At 45.0% G+C, this 10,384-nt stretch overlaps 1 pseudogene; it reads right to left on the bottom strand.

Annotated features, from left to right (window-relative positions):
• Window positions 1–2,358: 2,358 nt before the first annotated feature.
• Window positions 2,359–10,038, bottom strand: LOC110568587 (uncharacterized; annotated as a pseudogene).
• Window positions 10,039–10,384: the final 346 nt, after the last annotated feature.

Raw genomic sequence — 10,384 nt, 5'->3', positions numbered from 1 at the left:
TGAGTATTCTCTGCCTTTTTAGGCTGTTTTCTTCCCTTCATTATATATTTATCCCTCTGTCATCTTTGTAATTACCGACTTTCTAACTAGGTCTCTGAGCGGACGTCCAACTTGTTGATTCCCAGCACCGAAATCTGAGCAATCCACTGCACTGGCCAAAACAGCGGTGTTAAGGTTGATGGTGCTTTTCTGCCCGGGAATCTCCGGACTCTGCACCAAGAACTGCCACGCTGAGGCACCAGCAAAACCGCCACGCCGGCCACAAGAGTCGCCCTGGCGACCCGTGGGGCTCCTCTGCTGGGAATCTCTTGGTCCGTGAGCAACAAAAATTCGTCTGAAAGTGTGGCGTCCTCTTGTTCTCTGCGCTTTCACTAGGAGCTACGATCCCGAGCTGCTAGTGATCAGCCATCTTGGATCTCTCTCTACTGTGTTTCTTTTAGAACTGTTTTGTTCTTTTAATTGACCCAGGTTTGAACTGTGCTGTTTATGACAGCTATTTGTTTTCATAAGTATGTGATATGCACATGTGAAAACATGTTTGTGGTGTTGCTGCTATGAGCTGGGTGTAGGGATGTGTACTTTGTGGTGTGTATGTGGCTTGTGTCTATGTATGTGGTGTGTGTATGCAGTGTGTGTGGATGTGTGGTGTGTTGTATATGTGTCTATGTGCACAGTGTGTGTGTTCGTGTGATTTGGATGCAGTGTGTGGAAGTATAATGTGGCGTTTGTGTAGGCAGTCTGTGTGCCTGTGATGTGTGTGTGGTGTGCCCAGTGTGGTATGAGTGGCATGTGTATGTGTAGGTGGTATGCCATGCACTTGTGTATAGCATACACGGTATTGTGTACATGTGTGGAGTGCTGTGTGTGTGGCAAGTGTATGTATATTGTGTGGGGGGGGACATTTGTGTGGATGGTGTAGTATGTCTGGTGTATGTGTATGGTGCAACATGCAGTAGCACACAGTGTGGCATGGTGAGTAGCATGTGTAGGTGCATTTGTGGATGATGTATGTTTAGTACGTGTGACTACGGTGTGGTGTGGTGTGTCTTGTGTATGTTGTATGTAATGTGGGTGGGATGGTGTTGTTTGCATGTGTATGCATGTGTGGTGCATGTGTATGCATGTGTGCCATGTGTGCATATGTGTGGCATGTGTGTTCTGGTCAGGTGTCTGGCTCTGGAAGGCAACAGAAGGACAATAAGATGACCAGCAGGTCCTGGTGGGGCCCAGGCTGAGAGGACTGAAATGACACAGCCCTGCCTTACTCCCAGGCCCCACAGAGACATCCTTTCAGAAATAGCAAGCACCGCCCCTCAGAGTGGGGAGTGTACTGAGGTGGAGGCATTATGATGCATTGCCCAGGAGCTGATTACAGCCTTTCTGAAAATATCAAAACAAACCAAAGTACTTTTTTTCTCTTAACAACAATCAACACAGAAGACTTCTGTGACCAAATGTGTGGATTTTCGCCCCACTGCAAGCAAGCAGGCAGTTCTACAGCGGAGGATTCCGACATCAACACCTTCCACCTGGAGGTGGCCTCACACCCCACAAGCCGAAACCTCACGTTCCAAGCCTGTCCCTCACTTCCAATGCCAATGGCAAGGTGGTCTTGCATGTGCTTCTGACCCTCTGGTGTACCCTCGAATCAACGTTCCCAGGACCGCCCCTCAGACTTTATTAATTTGCTAGAGCAGCTCACAGAACTCATGAAAAGGCCTACGTACATTTACTATAAAAGACCTGGGGCAACACACAGGAGGAGGCGAGAAGCTTCCATACCCTCTCAGGGCTGTCAGGTTAAAACGAAGAAGCTGAAAGTCTTGCTCCAAATGCTTTTGTTAATCTATTTTTCACCAGTCTGATCTGCTCCATTAGCTTCGAAGCACACCTTTTCATTCGTTTTGGTTTGCCTCTGATGGCCTTCTGCCTGCCACAAGCAATCCTCCAGAATATGGGCCTGCGCTTGGCTTTTCTATATAAACATGAACAGCCAGCCCTCAATTACTGGGCGACATTCATCACCTCCTGCCAACTAGAGAGTGAGGCGTGTCCGGGAGAGTGGGACCTTGAACTCGTCTCGGCCTTGCTTGGGACGTGGTCCAGGAGGTTATGGGAAGACACTGGTTTAGAAGCTGACCTCATGGGTTCGCTATTCTTATGTAACACTTAGGAAGAGTAGAGACCCACGGGGTTCAGTCCCAGAGCGATGTTGTGGTCAAGAGAACACAGTCCAGCTACCAATAGTTATTTCAAAATAATTTAAAGTTCTTTGTTTACATTTCTTAAAAAAAAAAAAAAAAAAAGGAAAAAGAAAGGAAGGGGTGGCCGAGCTGGAAACCTGGTTTTCATTCCCCTTCAGGGGGTCCTCAGGTGGGCGCCTGCTTGGACACCTCTCTACCCGCCCACCCCTCCAAACACCCCTTTCCTCCCTGAGTGTTCATTTGTTGATCCAGATTCTGAACAAATGAAGTCGCACAGAATCTACCGGGCGGAAAGGAAACTGCCTGGAGGCCCAGGGCTGAGGGGAGGCCCGGAGCAGGGTGGGTGCGCGACCCCGCAGTGAGCAGGGAGGGCAGGCTGGGGGCGTTCACCACCCTGAGGCCTCTGCTCCCCACAGCCCTGAGACCCAGGCTCCCCTGTTCCTCCCTCGAGACCCTGCCCGTCCTCCCCGCGGGGCTCCCTCGCAGCTCTGGGGAAGGGGCGGGCTGCGTCCCCGGCACCTTTCTCAGCAGCCACAGCAGCGCATCCCAACACGTCCTCCAGGAGCCCGCCCCCTCCTGTCACCCGGGCTTTCCCCACAGCGCAGAGTCCCCTGATCCCCTCCGGGCTGGAACAGGGGTCCCTGCAGATAGTGCAAAAAGAGGTCCCTGTTGCCTCCCATGCAAGCTGTAGGGCGCTTAGAGCTGCGGGGGAAGGAAAGGAGAGAAGAAGAAATACAGTTAAGTGTGATATGGGTACAAAGCACGGAGCTTCCGAGGGCCTAGAAAGGAGCCCCGGGAGACGCGCCCGCGCCTGCGTCATCGCCTCAACGCCTGCCTTCAGCGGGTTCCAGATGCTCTCGAGGCCCCTCCCCCCCCTCCCCCTTCCCACCTGTGGCCCTCCCGAGGCCTCTCCCCTCTTCTCCCCCCCTCCCCCCTTCTCCCCCATTCCCACCTGCGGTCCTCCCGAGGCCCCTCCCCCCTTCTCCCCCTTCCCCCCTTCTCCCCCTTCCCACCTGTGGCCCTCCCGAGGCCCCTCCCCCTTCTCCCCCCTTCTCACCTGAGGCCCTCCAGAGGCCCCCTCCCCGCCTCCCTACCTCCCGCCCCCACCCGTAGCCCTCCCGAGGTCCCCCTAGTCCCCCCACCCCTAGTCCCTCCCGAGACCTCCCAGGCTCGCCCTCCTCCTTGTTGCCTGAGGCTGAGTCCTGGAGCGGCCTCGGGGCCGCCTTTCCAGGGGGACGTCTCACCCAAGGGGAGGAAGGACTTTGGAGAGCATCTAAGGAGGACATCCTCACTGTGTCTTCTCACTCTCTCCACCCAGCGCCTGTGACCCGGACCCAGCCTGGGGCCCATAGACCCCGGCTCTGGGCACCCCTGGTGAGCGCCTTCTGCACCAGAGCTCCGCACCACCAGCCCTCGCGCTCCCCCAGCTTCTGTTCATTTGCTGCAGTCCTGAAGGGTCAGTCCCTGAGCATCCAATGTGCCAGGTGACAAACCCAGGCACGCAGAGATGTACATCCGTTACCCAGGGTGACACGGTGTGGAGCTGAATCCATGTCTGGGAGTCTGGTGTCCGCGTCTGGGCTCTGACAGCGCAGCCACCTCACAGTGAAACAAACTGGGGACTGGCCTTGTCCTGAGTGGCCTGCAGTCTCCCAGTAGTCACATGTTCTTATTTTTTTCTTTCCCTTTCTCTCTCCCTTTTTTTTTTTTCTTTTTTAAGGATTAGAACTAGTGTATGTAAAGTGCTTAGTGCAGGAGCTGAGAGAGAAAGTGGATACTCAGTAAATAACAGCAATTGTACATTGTAAAAGGCATGTCATTTATCTGGTATAATCCCTCATTCTAAGCACCCTGTTAAGTAGTTGGTAATTCCTCACTTGAAAGAAATTATAAAGAATTTTTTATCTGTTTGTTAAAATATTGTTTTATTGTGATAAAATATTCGTAACAGAAATTTCACTCTTTTAATACTTTTTAAGTGTACAATGCAGGTAAGAGAAACACATGCAGATTTATTAACGTGTACACGAGGGAAAATAAGGTGATTACCCAAGATCCCATGAGGCGCAGATACTTATACAGTCTTATTTCAGAGAGGAGGGTGGAAGGTAGAATGTAGGTGATTCTGTTGAGGGACAATAAATGATTATTAAGGAGAATGAATGGGTCAAGAAACAAAGATTAATTCATAAATGGTTCTCTTTAAGCCTGAGAAATGGACTATTTTTTTGAAAGAGTCTGTTCAGGTGTGTTCACATCTTGGTCTTCTTTTGTGCAATAGATAATTAGATAACAGGGAAGGGAAGGAAAAATTAATTGTTTTCTTCCATGGGTCTGCAGGGTCTTCGTGTAGACAGGGGAGAGGCCCCTTCCAGCCTCTGTTGAGTTTAAGGGCCTTTAATTCAAAATATACTCATTATACCAGGGAGCTGTATTTTGGGCCAAAGTTCCCTGCACTCCTTCAATCCTGTTTGGAACTTCCCTAGAAGTTTCACCTATCAACAGCTAAATCAGTCATTATGGAGAGATTTGGATTAGAGGTTGTTAGATAAGAAACAGGCAAAGAAGGGGAAAAAAAATTGGGATAAGCAGAAAAGAAAAATAAATAACATGTATTGTCCTATATCTTCTTTAATCAGTCTGTTAGTCCTAAGAACAGAAGCGTTCAGTCGAACAGCTGTGTGCATTCTAGGATGTGGCACTACAGAGGGGCTGGGCCTCTACATGAGATGCAGGCAAGCTGGTCCTTAAATAAGAGGCATTTCTATGGAAACAAAAGAAAAACAAAGGTATTTCTTAATGTCTGGAGTAGTCCATTTCTAGAATCGCAGAAGTATCTTCAGATTGTAGTGACAATCTTACACATTTTCCTGGATTATAGTTGGAATTATGTGTTCGTGTGAACTTCCTGAGCAGCCCACAGATCAGCAGGCACAGAGGCTGTGTACATGTGAGCTACTGCGCTCACTCTTCCTGAAGTTTATACCACACATCAGCAGGCGCAGAGGCTGTGTACATGTGAGCTACTGCATCCGCTCTTCCTGAAGTTTATACCACACATCAGCAGGCGCAGAGGCTGTGTACACGTGAGCTACTGCGCTCGCTCTTCCTGAAGTTTATACCACACATCAGCAGGTGCAGAGGCTGTGTACATGTGAGCTACTGCGCTCGCTCTTCCTGAAGTTTATACCACACAGCAACAGGCGCAGAGGCTGTGTACATGTGAGCTACTGCGCTCGCTCTTCCTGAAGTTTATATCACACATCAGCAGGCGCAGAGGCTGTGTACATGTGAGCTACTGCGCTCGCTCTTCCTGAAGTTTATACCACACATCAGCAGGCGCAGAGGCTGTGTACATGTGAGCTACTGCGCTGGCTCTTCCTGAAGTTTATACCACACATCAGCAGGCGCAGAGGCTGCGTACATGTGAGCTACTGCGCTCACTCTTCCTGAAGTTTATACCACACATCAGCAGGCGCAGCTGTGTACATGTGAGCTACTGCGCTCACTCTTCCTGAAGTTTATATCACACATCAGCAGGCGCAGAGGCTGTGTACATGTGAGCTACTGTGCCCACTCTTCCTGAAATTTATATCGAGTTGTCTAACTTCAGTTTGCAGGGCTTAAAGAAAAACAGTTTTAAATTCTACTGATTCCAAATGAGAAAAATGGGAGAAAAATCCAAAAGCATTAGTTTGAAGACTTGCAGCCAAGAAAGAATTCAGGATTTAATCCAAATTGTAGGAAAACAATAAAAATTCAAAAACAATGGACAAGATAGAATCTGATAACAGGCATACTATACTTTTCCTCTGAAACACAATTTTTCTCTCCCATTTCCTCATTTTTACCAAGGATAAATCATGATTATGCTTGACAACATATATCGAGATATATTCAGAAAAATATAACTAAAAAATTAAACTCTGTTATTTATTTGACATTTGGCAATGCTTCCCATATGATTTTAACATACCAAATAAGCCAAACATATCTTTCTTAGGTTTCCAGAAGTTACTTTTGGAAAAGATTTAATTTTAAAATTTGAAATTTGACTTTGGGAAGTACGTCAAATATTAAAGGTTTAAAACACTTGATTGAATTAGGATCAAAGTTCACTGTAAATAATAGTTATTTAACCAAAGTGATAATTAAAAAATTTCAAACAACCTTTACACTTTGAGAGAGAATATTCAGTTTTCTAAATAATCAAAAGAACTAAACAATCAAAAGACCTAATAAAGATCTTTTTTTGCAGTTTACTCAAAAGTCAAACAAAAGCCTTTTACTCTCCCTATTAATACTACATGAAAATCTTGTTCAAAAGAGGAAATCGTATTTGTAAGGCCGGTTGCCTCCCCGCGGGCTCAGACACGCCCCCCTCCCTCAGGGGGGACCTTGGACACACCCCCTCCCCTCGCGGGGACCTCAGACACGCCCCCTTCCCTCTCCAGGAGCTCGGACACATCCCTTTCCCTCTCTGGGAGCTTGGACACACACACCCCACTGCCGGGAGCCTGGGAAAAAAAAGCCCCATCAGGACCTACCTGATACCATTTTGTCCCATCTGGGCCCCACTCCCCACCTACTATTTTGTCCTATCCAGGCCCCACTCCATGGCTGCCATTTTGTCTTCTGCAGGCCCCACTCTGTGCCTGCCATTTTGTCTTCCTGACTACTATTTTGTGCTATCTGGGCCCCACTCCCTGCCTACTATTTTGTCCTATCTGGGCCCCACTCTCCTCCATTTTGTTCCATCCGGGTCCCACTCCCCTCCATTTTGTCCCACTCACCTTGGGCACAGCCAATCAAATGCCTCCACTCCCTATAAAACCCGGTGCCTGAGAGGAGTCCGTGCGACTTCTCTGGCCCGTCCTGTCTGACCGTCACCTGGGAGCCTGAATAAATTCCCTTCCATTGGATTATTTTCCTGCTGGCCTCAGTTTCTTCATTTTAAATGCGACAACAACCCAAGAACAAACCTTACAGTATTCTACATTTGTGTCAGTATATTATTAATGCTAAAGCTAATTTTAATAAAGCCTTATAAACAAATCCATCCAGTCTCAATCAGTTTTGACCACACAAGATAAGCTTTCCATAAACATTTTGTAATCATTTATACTTTTCTATTAAAATTCTAGAGAAAACTCTGTTGTTAACACAGAAACCCAGACCCTGGCCTTGCATCCATCTGTTCTTGATATTAATGCTCAATCTTTAGAAAAACTTAAACTAATTCCCTTATAATTTTAGCCAACTTGATCACACACAATATTCTTTTCACAAGACTCATCTTTCACAAGCCTACAACTTGCTTAAACCTCCAGTTTTGCCCTATACTTTCTCTTTTTGTATTGGGATGCTACAAAAATGTGCTTTCCTCTCTTCCTCATTGTTTTGACCACAAAAGTTCTCAGTCATGTAAAAGAATAAAATCACTTTCTCTTTTCAACTTTCTTTACATCTTACTTTCTTTATATGCTCTATAATAGAGGTTTTTCTTATATCAAGTAGTTTTAATTATACATATTAGCTATAATATTGACTCTTAGTGCTACAGGTAGTTAGACAGGCATGAGTGGGGCAGGAAGAGGACTTTCCCCCACCCACTAGGAACATTGGGTGATTGGCAATTATCACATTGCCTCTCTAAAAATGATAAATATATAAAATAAAATAAAAGTGATAAAAAGCACCAGAGAGAGGCCATTTCCTAATGGCCAAGCCTGTTGCATTAAAGTGTTATTTAATTGACTGCAGGTGCCAGGGAGAAGCAACTTCCTGGGCATGCACATTAAGAGACAAAATGGTGAAGTATGACCTTCTGGAGGCACACTACCGGAAAAGGGAGGAAAACCTCAGGTGGGGATGCATACAACCTCCTGAACACACTGCACATGCTCACCTCTCAAGGGTAAACACAGCACTGCGTATGTGGGCAGCCCCCACAAGGAAAGCATCATGGCAAAGAGGTCAGCCTATAAAGCCTTCGGATCAAGCCTAAACACCACACTTGACCTTCAGGTGCCCACTTGGGTCTCTTCCAAGTGAACCTTCTTTTCTCGCCCGTTCTAAAGTCTTTCTATACAAACATCCCCTCTTGCTCTGAAACTTGCCTCAGTACCTATCTGCTGTATACCCCTTAGTTGAATTCTTTCTTCTGAGGAGGCAAAAACTGAGATTGCCGCAGACCCTTATGGATTCGTCACTGGTAACCTGGATACCTTCCACCAGTAACATGAGTGAAAAACCTAAAAAGTAAATTTTGAACTGTCTTATAGCACTGCTCTTAGATGAAAACTATTTCATAACTTTTTCTTGTTAACAGGTCTAAGTATATTTAGTTTTTCTATATCATATAAATGACTCAAGTATTTTACAATTACCTATTAATTTAACATAATATGACTTTAAGTTTCTGAAAAAAGATTTTTGAAACTATGAAAATTTTGTTTATAAACTTTCATTCCATTTACATTTATTTAATCTGTTCATTCTCAACAATTATGCTTGAATAGTTCATTAAACAAAGTCAGGCATCATCTCAAGTTATTTCTTTGTTAATCACTTCTGTAGCTCACAATGTTAGGCATTTATCATGTAAAAAAGAGCTCCAAAGTTAAACACATGTTTATTTTGCTGATCAGAAGACACAGCTGTTTTCATTAAACCCATAATGTTAAACTAGTTATTTACTAATGTTTTATCCAAGTCATGGGAACTAAAGACATTTGAGTTAATTTCTATTTTTCTGTTAAAATATTTTTATTTAAGCAGTTTCTTTTTCCTTAAGCCAATGAAATAGAAATTTTATATATTCTGGTAGTGAAATATCACATAAACATGACAAATATAAATATACAGACATTGAGACACATAGATAGAATTGTATAGCTTTATACAGGTTTTATTTGCCAGATTTAAAATAATTTTCTTCCCCCTTTAAACTATCAATCTCTTGATTACCTATTCCATTGGTCTAGGCAATTGTTAGTTAAGCAGCCCTAAATTTACACTTTCAAAGGGATGTCTCAGGTGAAAGTTTATATCTCCAAGGCACAGAACTTAGATCTAAACACCATTATTTACTGAAACAAAAACGGCATGAATGAAGGCCCACTCAAGACAAGATTGTCAGGAAAGGTATCCTAAACAAAGGTAAGATTTGGTGTATAAATGTTAAGCCAATATCTTTCTTATTGTAAACAGTTTCTAGTGGCTCCTGTGCAGGGAGGTATCCTCATAAATGGAGATTTCCTTAAAGATACACATTTTTTTCTATGAAGAGTGTCAAACTACCCAGCTAAATGCCAGCAATCTAGTTAGATAGAGGGTCTTTCAACTTAGTTTATTTCTTGATTAGGTTACTGACTCAGGGTGGATCCCTTTAATGAATAGGGCAAAGAAAATGTTTACAGTTTCCCTGGCCTAATATTTGAAATGTAAAAACCAGCACAACTGGAAAGCAGTGCATCTAGATCTTTAAAAAACAAACCAAGGATTCCACCTCTATGTTGAGCTGCAGGCCCCCCCAAAAAGAGGGAAGCACCTCAGGACCAGGCTGTGCAATATTTCCACAGTACTCCTTGCTACAGACATTCCCTGAGCCTGGGGGTGACCTGGTGCCAAGAAGGCCTCTCTGGAGCAGGCTGTTCTCCATAGGAATCTTACTGCTTGGTGGGGAGTGTTCCCACAGCCTCCAAGTGTTCAAATCTGTATTTTTATCCGAACACACAAAGAAACAAGTAGCCCCCTGCAGGAGCAAGTATTTACTACAGCCATTGTCAGTTACTTCCAAAACTGCAGCTTTGGTCAGTGACTTGCCAGCCATTGCACACTCAACAAGTCAAGTTTTCTCTCACAGTACAAAGTAATTCCTGGGATCCCCCCAAAGCCAAAGAGATCAGGTAACTTATTGCGAAAGACAGAAGAGCTTCAGACCTGACAGGAACCTGCCCACAACTCTTCCTACTTTACAAGAAAAACAGAAAACTCTCTAAAGGGAGTGCCTTTTTCTGTATTTTTCAAGTGGCCTCACAGTCATTTGAAATCTCCCTTAGATTTCTTCATGTGGTATCAAAAACGACAAAAGGAAAGAGAAGCAGAAGTGGAAGGAAAGAGAATAACAAGTCTTAGAGGAGCCAAGTTGGGGAGTGTTTTTTTTAAGAAGACTAAAT

The sequence above is a fragment of the Aotus nancymaae genome, unplaced genomic scaffold (genome assembly GCF_030222135.1).
Source record: "Aotus nancymaae isolate 86718 unplaced genomic scaffold, 86718_ANA_hifiasm-v0.15.2.pri h1tg000099l, whole genome shotgun sequence".
Classification (NCBI taxonomy): Eukaryota; Metazoa; Chordata; class Mammalia; order Primates; family Aotidae; genus Aotus; species Aotus nancymaae.
Note: the sequence above shows the minus strand (reverse complement) of the source record. Positions and strands in the feature narration are given on the sequence as shown.